Source organism: Capra hircus, chromosome 11, assembly GCF_001704415.2.
Source record: "Capra hircus breed San Clemente chromosome 11, ASM170441v1, whole genome shotgun sequence".
NCBI classification, from domain to species: domain Eukaryota; kingdom Metazoa; phylum Chordata; class Mammalia; order Artiodactyla; family Bovidae; genus Capra; species Capra hircus.
Genome location: NC_030818.1, coordinates 73,497,270 through 73,511,220, shown reverse-complemented (window position 1 = coordinate 73,511,220; position 13,951 = coordinate 73,497,270). Strand labels below are relative to the sequence as shown.

The following is a 13,951-nucleotide window of genomic DNA, read 5'->3' as shown; positions in this document are numbered from 1 at the left end:
AAAAATTATTAGAACCATGTGTTGACAGAAAAGCCAGTGAGACTTCAAGATAGAAATGTCTACAGGACCACTGACTACAGGAGTCTTAACCTGGACCAGAAGCCTGGGCTGGAATTCAGAACCGCAAAAATCTCTAAGTGCTGGAGGGTGGGTGGGGAGGGTCATCTAAAACCCGGAACTATGTGAAAACATTCAGAGGTCGCAGCAAGAGAAGAAAAGACAGCTCACTGAATCACTGTGTTGTGCAACTGAAACAAACATAATACTGTAAATCAACTATATTTCAATTTAAAAAAAAAAAGAAAAGCAGCTCAGGAGAGACTGCTGCACAGAATATGGGTTCCTTTTCATGGTGCAACCCATGAAAATATGGGTTTATTGTAGATAATCAGTTTCATAATTGGACATTTTGTAGTCATTAAGCAGAAATAAAAGGTGATAAATATACAATACACATGTATAATGTGTATTTAGAAAAACAGTTCTACCATAAATCTGTATCTACAGATCTCAGAATGTATTAGACTCACTGGCAGTCATCACTGATAGATCTGAGTTAATGCAGAAACAGACCAACAATTCACCCTGTTGTGTCCTACAGATTCCTCTAATTCTCTCTACACATGGAAGCAGGATACACATTCCTCAGTTCGGCTCTGGTGGCCACTTGTAAGAATCAAAAGAGATCTAACGCTGGAGAAAGGGCTGCGGGTGAGATGACTGCCAGAGGAAACCACTCACTTGAAGAACTGCTTGGTTTCGGTTAAGTCATACATTTCTTTGCAATGGAAAACCTCCCTGTCATTTCTGTTCTAAAAATAATCAGGCTAGTTGAAAAAAAAGCCTTATTATTTCATAAACTACACACCAATACTTTTTTGAATAAGTGTCCATCTTTTTAAACACCTGGGTCCATTTCAAGTGTTCTGCTTTCAAACTCAGCACTTCTGCAGCTGTAAATGGGTTTAAGGATATAGTGTATCCAAATATCAGAGTAGACTGGGGCAATGTTCAGATGCTACGAAGAGCAATATGTAAAACATCCCACTGAACCCACTGAAATTGCTAATACATGCTGACAGGATACCTCTAGCCTATTCCTTTTACCTCTTGGAGGGCCCAAGAAATTCATAATTTCAGAAGGAAGCCCTTGGTCAATGAAGCAGCCAGTGTAGCTGCCATCAAGAGAACTTCAGGTCACATCTCCCCAGATCTTCACACTACCATGAAAGGGAATAAAGCCAGGAACCCATAATAGTCTCTTATGGTACTTTGCATTTCTCCATCGTCTGCTATAACCTGTCCTTTTTCAGTTCTAATTTTGTTGATCTGATTCTTCTCTTTTTTACTTTTTTACTCTTTTTTACCTTTTACTGAAAGGTTTGTCAATTCTGTTTACCTTCTCAAAGAACCAGCTTTCAGTTTTATTAATTTTTACTACTGTTTCTTTCATTTCTTTTTCATTTATTTCCACTCTGATCTTTATAATTTCCTTCTTTCCGCTAACTCTGGGGTTTTTTTGTTCTTCTTTTTCCAGTTGTTTTAGGTGTAAAGTTAGGTTGTCTAGTCAGTGTCTTTCCTGTTTCTTGATGTAGGATTGAATTGCTATAAACCTGCCTCTTGGAACTGCTTTTGCTGTACCATGTGACCCAGCAATTCCACTCCTAGGCATATACCCTGAGGAAACCAAAATTGAAAAAGACACATGCACCCCAGCGTTCACTGTAGCACTATTTGCAATAGCTAGAACATGGAAGCAACCTAAATGTCCATCGACAGATGAATGGATAAAGAAGCTGTGGTACATATACACAGTGAAATATTACTCAGCCATAAAAGGAATGCATTTGAATCAGTTCCAATGAGGCGGATGAATCTGAGCCTATTATACAGAGTGAAATAAGTCAGAAAGAGAAAACCAAATATTGTAAACTAACGCACATATATGGAATCTAGAAAGATGTTACTGATGAAATTATCTGCAGGGCAGCAATGGAGACACAGATACAGAGAACAGACTTATGAATGGCGGGGAGGAAGGAGAGGGTGGGATGCACGGAGATTATTAACACGGAACATGCATAACCACACGTAAAATAGAGCACCAATGGGAATTTGCTGTATGACTCAGGAAACTCAAAGTGGGGCTCTGTAACAACCAACAGAGGTGGAATGGGGAGGGAGGTGGGAGGAAGGAAGGTTCAAAAGGGAGGGGACCAATATGTACCTATGACTGATCATACTGATGTCTGGCAGAAACCAACACAATACTGTAAAACAATTATCCTTCAATTAAAAATAAATAAATTTTTAAAAATTGCATAAGAAAAAAAAAAGAAAAAAAGATGGGAACCCAGAGGTCTACGTGCTCCTGGCAAGACCCTCTCCCCACAATACTCTCATCAGCAGCACCATGATCTGCCTAGAAGACGGGCTAATTTCAGTACAACTTTTATCACAGGTTACACCTGTTTCATAAGAGACTCTAGTCCCCCACTTGGACTTTGATTTCATAAGGTTCTTCACAGCCTCACAAGACCCCATCTCCTACTAACCGTCCACTCTTAAATCCTTCAACTCGTCTGCAAGTCTACCATCAGCAAAACCCCTTCTCTGTCTGAGGAGCCTCTCCTCTGAGTCTTACTTTCACCTTCTTGCTCTACTAGGAAACCTGGCTTTCCCTGAAGGCTTGGCTTCCTCTGCAGCTATTCAAGTGGCAGCCGTTTTTTCTCTCACATCCCTCAAACAGCGGGATCTCCCGCGAGGGTGAGGGGGAGATGTCCTCCTAGAACCTGACAGCTAGCTATTCTCAGATTTTCTCCCCTTTTCCTTAAAACGCTACTTTTGAATTTCATGTGATCATGACATGAATTTCATGTCACCAAAACCCTAAATATCCCTCTCTAGTGGAGTTCAATATTACTGCCATAATTCTTACTCATTTCAACATCCACAAAGTTGACCTTGCCCAAACACTACTGTGGTTGATTGAATGGTGAACCCCTCAAAAGATATGCCCAAATCCCAACCTCTGGAACCCTATATGTCAGAAGAGCAATTATTACCTTCAATGGCAAAATAGGTAACTGAGTTAAAGATCTGGGAAGGAAGCATTTATCCTGGATTATCTGGATGCGCCCTAAATGCAATTACATGTATCCTTGTAAGATAGACACACACAGAAGAAAGAGAAGAGGAAGCGGTCATGTGACCAAGGAGGAGAGACTGGAGCGAGGCAGCTACAAGTCAAGGAAAGACAACAGCCACAAAAGCAGAAGAGACAAAGCACGGCATGGTGGTTAATTCTGTGCGCCAACTCATCTATGCCCAGTGTGCCAGGACATGCAAACAGTATTCTGAGTGCTCCTATAAGGGTGTTTCTGGATGAGATTAACACAGATTGGTATATACTGAGTAAAGCAGATTTCTCAGACTGGTGGGCCTCATCCAATCAGTTGAAGACCTGAACGGAATAAAATGTCCGACCCTCCTTCAAGAAAGAGAGAATTCTTCTGAACTGGGACACTGGGTTTTCTGGCTTTTGGACTGGAATGGAAACATCTGTTCTTCCTGGGTCTCATGCCTGCAGGCCTTTCAGACACAGACCTACATGATCAGTTCTGGTTCTCACACCTTCAGACCCAAGCTGGAACTACAGTCTTGGCTGTCCTGGGTTCTTGGCTTTCTGCCTCTTCCCACAGATCTGGGGGCTTGTCAGCTTCTACTGTTGCATGAGCCAATTCCTTACAATAAATCACTTCTTATATAAATGTAAACCCGATTGATTCTGTTTCTCTGGAGAACCCTAACACAAATGGATTCTTCCCTGGAGCCTCTAGAGGGAGTGTCGCCCTGCTCACATCTTGATTTCAAATTGTGGTGTCAACGGACAGAGAACAGACTTGTGGGTGCCAAGGAGGAGGTGAGGGAGGGATGGACTGGGAGTTTGGGGTTAGTAGATGCAAACTGTTACATATAGAAGGGATAAACAACAAGGTCCTACTGTATGGCATAGAGAACTATGTTCAATTTGTCGCTGTCATTTAGTCATCAAGTCATTTCTGACTCTTGTGACCCCATGGACTATAGCCCACCATGGACAGGGGATTTCCCAGGCAAGAATATTGGAGTGGGTGGCCATTTCCTTCTCCATTCTGCCATTTCCTTCTCAACCCAAGGATTGAACCCACATCTCCTGCACTGGCTAAGTCACCAGAGAAGCTTTAATTATAGTCAATATTCTGTGATAAACCATAGCGATAAAGATCATGAAAAAGAATGTATATATGTATATGTGTATATAAAATGGAATCACTTTGATGTACAGTAGAAATTAACACAAGATTGTAAATCAACTACACTTCAATAAAATAAACTTTAAAATAAAAGATCATGGTGTCCAGAATTGTGACAGAATAAATTTCTGTTTTAAGCCACCATGTCTGTGGTAATTTGTTACAGCAACCTTAAGAAACCTATACACTGGTCTTCCCTGAACTCTCCTACAACAACCTGCCCTCCACTCTGCATCAGCCACCAGTTTCAAGTCTTGTTCTAGAACACTGTATTACCAATTGTCATATATTATCTAAAACCTTGAGCCAAGCACCCTACTCGCACACCAACTTCTATCTTTCCAGCTCGCTCCTTCCAGCGTCCTGCCTCCAGCAACAATTCAACACCAGTGGGACCTAAACGTCACTGAACCTACCACCTTCACCCAGCCCCTTACCTTCCTCACAGTCTCATCGCTCTCTTCACCCAACTTGCACACTACGGCCCATTCTTACATCCACTTCTTTGCTGACTCTCCAACCTCTCTCACCAGCTCTCTTCCTTCATCATCTTCTGTTAAAACACCAACTCTACCTACTCTGCTTCTCACACACTGGAGGGGGCGGAAGTAAAATGCACGACCTCACCAACTGGTCTGACTTTGAATTCATAACCACCAACCTCAAGTTAGTCATTCCAATCTCAGCTCAAATGTCACTTCTTAAGAAAAACTTTCCCTGACCAATTTTTAACAGCTTTATTGAGATACATACTTCACATATCATAAAACTCACCTTTTTAAAGTCACAATTCAGTGGTTTTTAAAATATATTCAAAAGAGTTGTTAACCAAAACTAGTATCTCATTTCAGATCTTTTGTTCACCCTCAAAAGAAACGCAGTACTCTTTTCCCCCACTCCACTAACCTACCTTGTCTCTACATATTTGTCTATTATGGACATTTCATATAAATGGAATCATACCCTATGTACCATTTTATGTTTGACTGCTTTCACTTACATATTTTCAAGGGTTCTTCCCTTGAAAGCATGCATCAGTACTTCATCACTTTTTGTTGCCTAGTAATATTCCATTATGTTGACATAACACATTTTGATTATCTGTTCATCAGTTGGCAGACATTTGGGTCTATTTCTACTTTTTAGGTATTTTGAATGCTGTCTCTATGAACATTCATGTACAAGCTTTTGTGTGGACAGAGTATCTCCAGTTCTCAAAAGAGAATTCTCAAGTTTCACCTAGGAATGCAACTGTCAGCTCAGTGGCAACTGTTTAACATTGAGTTGTTGTTCAGTCACTAAGTCATATCCAACTCTTTGCGACCCCATGGATTGTAGCACACCAGGCCTCCCTGTCCATCACTATCTCCCTGAGTTTCCTCAAACTCATGTCCATTGAGTCTGTGATGCCATCCAACCATCTCATCCTCTGTCACCCATTCCCCTCTTGCTCTCAATCTTCCCCAGCATCAGAGTCTTTTCCAATGAGTCGGCTCTTCGCATCAGGTGGCCAAAGGTTTGGAGCTTCAGTATCAGTCCTTCCAATGACTATTCAGGGTTGATTTCTTTTAGGATGGACTGGTTTGCTCTCCTTGCTGTCAACAAGGAGTGTAAGCCACAGTGTGTAAGTCTTAGCAGTTTCTCTGAGGAGCATGGGGCACTGGCCTAAGGGACCAGATTTTGTACCAATTTTCTTTACCTGTGTATCTCACCTCTTTCTATAACTTGCTAAAAGTGAGGATACTGTTTTATGCCTTTAAAAAATAGTCGTCCTGGGATGTCCCCTGTGAACCAGTGATTAAGGTTCTACTCTTCCAATGCAAGGAGCATGCACATCAAGTGGTACAACCAAAAAAATAAACAATAAAGATTAAAAAAAAAGTAAAAAATAGTCTTCCTGCCTAGTTTTGTACTATGTACAAAGTAGCTGTTGAACTATGACATGAAACTATTTAGAACTAAACAGGGGCATGGCCAAGAAACATACCTCCTCCTCCATGAAGACATACTATCTTTTAGAATTTTAGAGATGGGAGGCGAGGTATACTAACCACATGAAAATGAAATCTGCTTCTGACAAAAGTCAACAGTCTTAATTGTTTCAAGTCTATAACAACATAAGCTTCTCTGATTCCTTCAAGTAAATGGTTTAATATCATTACTGCCCAAACAACTACACTGGACATATATGAGTTGCCCATTAACATTTACTCAAAAAAGAAAACAAGCAATCACAGTAACAGAGGTTGTTAAATCCAATACTTTGTCATTTATAGGTTTTCAAGTACAGGATAACTTTGTTCTGAGGTGGAGTCTGCCATCTGGTGGGAAGAAAGGTGAAATTTCCATATCCTCAGCTAAGTTACATAACTACCTCTACCAAGACATTCTAATTCTACCAACAAACTGTACTGCGGTACAAGTGTACTTTGTACACACACACATACTCCCTATCGTGAACTGACGACCACATGGGAATTGGTCAAATTTCTCTTGGTAAAGTGAAGACCAGAATGCACAGAGATCAGAATGTAAGGCAGAGGGGAAGGCAAGGAGTGGGAGCAGGCTTGTTTATCTCCATCCTCCTTGCATTATCAGGAAAGGATTAAGAGTTCCAGTTTGGGAAGATGAAAAAGTCCCAGAGATGGATGGCAGTGATGGCTGCACAACAATATGAATAAACTTAACGCTGCCAAACTGCACTAATTTAGTAGAAAAACTTGATAGTCTCCTTGGCTAGGTGGAAATCCTTGTTCATTGTAAGGCTTTACCCTCTGGGTGGCAGACTGTATTTTCCAAACATAACTGCAGTGATCCCTCCTGCCACCCACGCTCCCTGTGATAAATTTTATCACCACCCCACCATCATCAGAGATGAAGTCCCTTCTCTAGCCTTAGCAACTGTGACCAACAGAATATGGTGGAGTATTATGATATAACTTCACAGCCAGGTCAGACAAGGCCTTGTGGCTTTCCCCAGCGCTCCAGGCACACTGGTACTCCAGTTGCTTCCTGCAGGGATGTACTCTCTTAAAACACAGAATCCACACCATGAAAAGCAGAAGCCACATTCAGAGGCCCACACAGAGATGGCTCCTGTCAATCATCCCAGCCTTATGATCTCAACGAGGATTTAAGTGGTTAACTCAGTCACAGAGACTATCATAGTTTCTATTAAATCATACTTTTAAAAGGAAAACTTTATTCAAATGACTACTCATCATATTTAGTAGAATTTTATTGCCATATTTAAATGATTCAGATTTGGAGGAAGATTCTTTTAAAGTATTCTAGATGTAGTGTTGTAGGTTTTTGGTGTTTTTTTTAATCACTGTTAAATGATCTTTAGCCCAAACCTTCCCCATCTCTGCTGCTGCTGCTGCTAAGTGGCTTCAGTCATGTCCCAACTCTGTGCGACCCCATAGACGGCAGCCCACCAGGCTCCCCTGTCCCTGGGATTCTCTAGGCAAGAATACTGGAGTGGGTTGCCATTTCCTTCTCCAATGCAAGAAAGTGCAAAGTCAAAGTGAAGTCACTCAGTCGTGTCTGACTCTTAGCGACCCCATGTACTACAGCCCACCAGGCTCCTCCATCCACGGGATTTTCTAGGCAAGAGTACTGGAGTGGGCTGCCATTGCCTCAGCTGATGGCAATTCCATCCTTATAACTGTTTAGGACAAAATCTTAGCATTTCCTTGGACTCCTTTCCTCTCACAAGCCACATTCAACCCACGAGACAGATTTATAAAACATATCTTAATTCCATTCTTTTTATCTGCTATTAATTCTTTTTATCTCTACTGCTAATATCCTATCACGTCTTGTTTAATTGCTGCAATTACCTCTCCAAAATGGCCTGCTTCTATCTTTCCCTTCCACTGTTCACTTTTTACATGGCATCCAGACTGATCATTTAAAAATATAAATCAATGCAAGCTATTTTTTTACTCAAAACTCTAAAGATTCCTTCTTTCACTCATAGTAAAAGTCGAAGTCCTCATGATGGCCACCAAGGCCCTTGTTACCTCTCTGACCTCCTCTCCTACAGCTCTCTCCTTGCTCTGTCCACTCTGGGTTTTTTTTGTTCCCTGAATTCAGGCACAGTCTTGCTCTACAGCCATGACACTGAAAACTCCCGCTCTTCCCAGATGTCTGCAGGCAAGCTTCTAAGACCGCTCAAATCTCATTTTGTCAACAAGGCCTCTAAGACTCTTCCACTCCTACCCTTCATTCCTTTTTCTGATTTCTTGCTCATGTGAGAGTGTAAAGTGGCAGACGGGTTCTGATCCAGGCGTTCAGGTACCCAGCTTCCTTTCATCTAAGGACTCTGCCTCTGGGAACTAACAGAGATCCTTTCATCTGGGCAAATGTAGAGAGGGAGTGGGAAGCGTGAAGACAGACAGACTGGAGAAGACACAATTGCTGAAAACTACCTTGCCTCTGTGGTCATGTATGGATGTGAGAGTTGGACTACAAAGAAAGCTGAGCACAGAAGAATTGATGCTTTTGAACTGTGGTGTTGGAGAAGACTCTTGAGAGTCCCTTGGATTACAAGGAGATCCAACCAGTTCATCCTAAAGGAGATCAGTCCTGGTGTTCATTGGAAGGACTGATGTTGAAGCTGAAACTCCAAAATTTTGGCCACCTGATGCGAAGAGCTGACTCATTGGAAAAGACCCTGATGCTGGGAAAGATTGAGAGCAGGAGGAGAAGGGAACGACAGAGGATGAGATGGTTGGATAGCATCACCGACTCAATGGACATGGATTTAGGCGGACTCCAGGAGTTGGTGATAGACAGGGAGGCCTGGCGTGCTGCGGTTCACGGGGTCGCAAAGAGTCGAACACAACTGAGCGACTGAACTGAACTGAACCTTGACCCTAATATAGATCACTTCCAAACAAATTCCATTGGTAAGAACTAGTCCCATGGCCCATCTGGCTACAAGGAGGATGGGTCATATAATCTAGTTATATACCCAGGAGACATCACTTTGCCAACAAAGGTCCATCTAGTCAAAGCTATGGTTTTTCCAGTAGTCATTCATGTATGGATGTGAGAGTTGAACTATAACAAAAGCTGAATGCAGAAGAATTAATGCTTTTGAAATGTGGTGCTGGAGAAGACTTTTGGAGAGTCCCTTAGACTGCACAGAGATCCAGTCAGTCAATCCTAAAGGAGATCAGTCCTGAATATTTATTGGAAGGACTTATGCTGAAGCTGAAACTCCAATACTTTGGCCACCTGATGTGAAGAGTGACTCATTGGAAAAGACCCTGATGCTGGGAAAGATTCAAGGCAGGAGGAGAAGGGGACGACAGAGGATGAGATGGCTGGATGGCATCACCGACTCAATGGACATGGATTTGGGTGGATTCCAGGAGTTGGTGATGGACAGGGAGGCCTGGCGTGCTGCAGTGCATGGGGTTGCAAAGAGACACAACTGAGTGACTGAACTGAACTGATCCAGGAAGAAAAGGAAAGCATGGATACTGGTAAGTAATTCTCATCTTTCTTCTGCTACACAGAGAATACACTCAAACCTCCCCCACTACCCAAAAGCAAACCTAAAGTCCCATTCAGTCAGGGCATTTAACTACAAGTGCAGGACCTCTGACTCTTGCACACTCTTCTTCATCAAGAACATGTGCAGTTCCTGAGGCTGCATCCTATGAACTGAACAAGTGTGTTATCTGCACCCGCCCTCCCTAGTCCCAACAGACAATAGCAGGGCAAGAGCAAAAGGTTCTTCTTCATCCAATATCCTCCTTGGTTCAAGGGGGTTCTGGCATGCCCTCCTAAGGGGCTGTAAAACCTTCACAACCCACCTCTTTCCAGAGCAAATTCTGGGTCCTTAAATAGTTTTACATTTACAGCTCAAATAGGCTCATGGTTCCATTGCCAATATAATTCCCTCAAAAATTTAGCAGGCCTTTGATCTATTTGTTTTTAGTCAGTTCCATGTGCCAGAAACCACACACTAAGTTCTTCCCCAGACACAATTCTCAATCCTGATTTATGCGTTTCCCTCCCTGACTCTTGCTTTCAACTAACAGCAGCCACCTGGAGGCCAGATGAAACAATAGGTCAGCGGTTTCCAACTCTGGCTGCAAAACAGAATCACTTGGGGGAACTTTCAAAAACGGCCTGTGTCCAGGTTCTGTGTATCCTGGAGCCAGTAAATCAGAAGCTATGCAGGTGGGAGCAAGATAATTCTGTGAGAGCAGCAGTTCTGATGGACTTTGACCCTTCATCTGAGCTTGGCCACAGGACTGGGTCACTTGTTTTCAACTGAGAATGTTTACTAGGTCTTTGATGCTCGAAGCCTCTCTCAACTCTTATCTCCTGCTCTAAAACAGTCTGCTTTTCCTTTCTCTGCCCCAACTTTCTCTACTTCTTTTCGTTTTTTTGCTTGAAAACTAGCCAATTCTTCCCTTACCTCCTCTCTTTCACTAATACCTTAACAATAAGTCAACACACACTGTGACCTTTTCCAATGTTTAACCAAGAGTTAACCTGGCATGAGGTAGGTTTCCCAAGTTATCATGGATGACAAATTTACGAAACTGGTCACCTCTGCGGAACCTGGGTTTCTGTCCTTCCCATGCCCAATGTCAGTGTCCTCATCAGTGTGCTACCTGACTGCTAAGTCAGTGAAACAAATTTAAAGGTTTTGCTTTAATAGAACTCCACTTCTAGTATCAACCACTGTTGCAAAAACTAAAACCTCAGTGGCTTAATACAAGGTTTCTTTCTTGCTCCCCTGAGAGTCACACAGGCTGGCAGGATTCTTCCCACCCATTGTTCAAAGACCCAGTTTCCTTTCATTTTATAATTGTTACCTCTCTGAGTCCTTAAGAAGTTTTATAGTTTCACCCTCTCTGGATCCTGAAGAAATTCTCTCCATTAAGCTGATAAAGAAAATAGAAAAGGCATCCAGCTATTAACTGCCTTGTTCTGGAAAGACATGTATCACTCTAATCATATTCCCCTCGTAAGAGTTATTCACATGGTCCTTTTAGATACAGAGGGGCTGAAAAATGTAGTCTAGATGTGTGCCCAGCAAAAACAGGAAAACAGTGATGTTGGCAAGCCCTAGTGGTCTCTTTAACACCCCTTAAAATTTAAGCTCCACCAGAGTACGAAGAGGAGAGTGAAAAAGCTGGCTTCAAATCCAACATTCAGAAAACGAAGATCATGGCATCTGGTCCCATCACTTCATGGCAAATAGATGGGGAAACAGTGGAAACAGTAACAGACTTTATATTTTGGGGCTCTAAAATCACTGCAGATGGTGACTGCAGCCATGAAATTAAAAGATGCTTGCTCCTTGGAAGAAAAGTTATGACCAACCTAGACAGCATATTAAAAAGCAGAGACATGACTTTGCTGACAAAGGTTCGTCTAGTCAAAGCTATGGTTTTTCCAGTAGTCATGTATGGATGTGAGAGTTGGACTATAAAGAAAGCTGAGCACCGAAGAATTGATGCTTTTGAACTGCGGTGTTGGAGACTCTTGAGAGTCCCTTGGACAGCAAAAAGAACAAACCAGTCAACCCTAAAGGAAATCAGTCCTGAATATTCATTGGAAGGACTGATGCTGAAGCTGAAACTCTAATACTTTGGCCACCTAGTGCAAAGAACTGACTCATTTGAAAAGACCCTGATATTGGGAAAGATTGAAGCAGGAGGAGAAGGTGGAGACAGAGGATGAGATGGTTGGATGGCATCACCAACTCAATGCACATGAGTTTGAGCAAGCTCTGGGAGTCAGTGATGGACAGGAAAGCCTGGCATGCTGTAGTCCTTGGGGATCACAAAAAGTCGGACACGACTGAGCAACTGAACTGAACTGAGGGTAGGAGTCTTTGTCCGGTTTGTTCATAGATAGATCTCATAAGCCTTTTACACTGCCTGGAACATAGCAGATGCTCAAAAAATATCTTTTGAATAAATAACAAGTGGACAGAATAAATCACAAGTATGGTACCATATGGCTTCTTTTCTATAAGAAAGGTAAAAGAATGGATTGATGACTAAAAGAATAATGAAGTATACTGCATAGTTACTTACATAAAACATTAAACAGAACTCTTGGAAAATAAATATTCCAAGCACCAACGATATACATATCAAATCTATAATGGAACTCATGCACACTAAATTCATCTGTTATAAACATACAGAGAAACGTTCATTCAAAATATTAATACAAATATAGTGGACAAACTTCAAAAAATTACCACTAAACTGACTATATATTTTTTCTTAGGTGGAAACTTCTTTACCCAATTAGCCTCAAAATTCACCAATATCTTCCTCAAAGAACAAGAACACTGCACACAGAGCCCTAATCTTAAAAACAAGTTACACACACACACACACACACACACACACACACACACAGTGCTAAAAGATCCTCCCAGGATGCATTGACCATCGTAATGCACATACTCATCAAAATTCAGAACTGATACATTTATGACACCAGCATCAAAATTATGTATGCTGATAACACTTGATGTTCTTGAAGTCTTAAGTCACCACCACAAAAATGAATGAATAAACTAGAAAAAAATAACAAAACTGAATTTTTTTTTTAATGGGTATAACACTTACTTCACAAGAGTGTTGTGAGGATCAAATAGAAATTTTAAAATTCACATGTGATTTCTGTACTTTAGGTATGCTATAGATCAACAGGGTATGAAAAACTGCTTTGTAAATCATAAAGCAATATTTAGTCACTGATGTTTAAGTAAATGTAAAATTCCCATTTCTACAAGGGTTATAAATTAGCTAAATGAGCAAGCTTAAACCAAAGTGAAAAAGAAGATCCTTATCCTCCTAGCCCTGACATCTAGAAGGAGAATTTTCAGTAGATACACTCAGAGAATCCAATCATTCTGAGATAGCAAAGAGCTATCTCAGTGTAAAGAGTGAGACTCTAAACAAGAAACAGCCAAAAAATACTAAAAAGTCAATTAACAGCATGGGACACTTAAACTTGAAGAAAAAGTAACAATTTTAAAATCTATAATTCTTCCTAGCGAATGAAAGAGAATAAACTATTGGGTTTTTTTTTTTTTTCCCTTTGCCTTTTTAAAAAATTTAAAATAATGTCTCTTCAACCAAAAAAAAAAAATTGGAATTTACAATACAACAAGACTCAGGACAGGAGGTTCAGTTTAACAAAATTTTAAGGTTTAATTGTAATTGAAAAGCCATCTAATAAAAAAATGATCTCTAACACATTATCAAAGATGTAGGAAATGAAGTACACACTCGATTAAAGTTTGCTCTTGGATTTTAACTAATCCCTTATTTGCTTTTTTCTTGGTTGAGTTTTAAGAAGGTTAACTAAAAGAAAAAAGACCTGCTCCCAGCCGCCAATAATGAAGCTTTCAATACTTGAAGTTTAGTACGATGCCCAGGCTAAAGAACCTAGATCCACAATTATACTTATGACCCTAAATATTTTTCTACCTTTTAGCAAACCAACCAACCAATCGACAAACAAGAACTAGAGGAAAAAGTTTTAAAACAAGACTATAGCAACTGCTAGGAAATAAAAATATGGCATTTTTTAAAACTCTGGAAATAAACTGGAAGGAGGGAAGACAAAAAGTGACTGATGCTAAACTTGTTACATGATTT

At 40.9% G+C, this 13,951-nt stretch overlaps 1 protein-coding gene across 6 annotated transcripts in view; it reads right to left on the bottom strand.

The window, feature by feature from the left end:
* Window positions 1–13,951, bottom strand: part of DTNB (dystrobrevin beta) — a 239,978-nt gene that overhangs the window by 137,605 nt on the left and 88,422 nt on the right. The window lies entirely within an intron of this gene.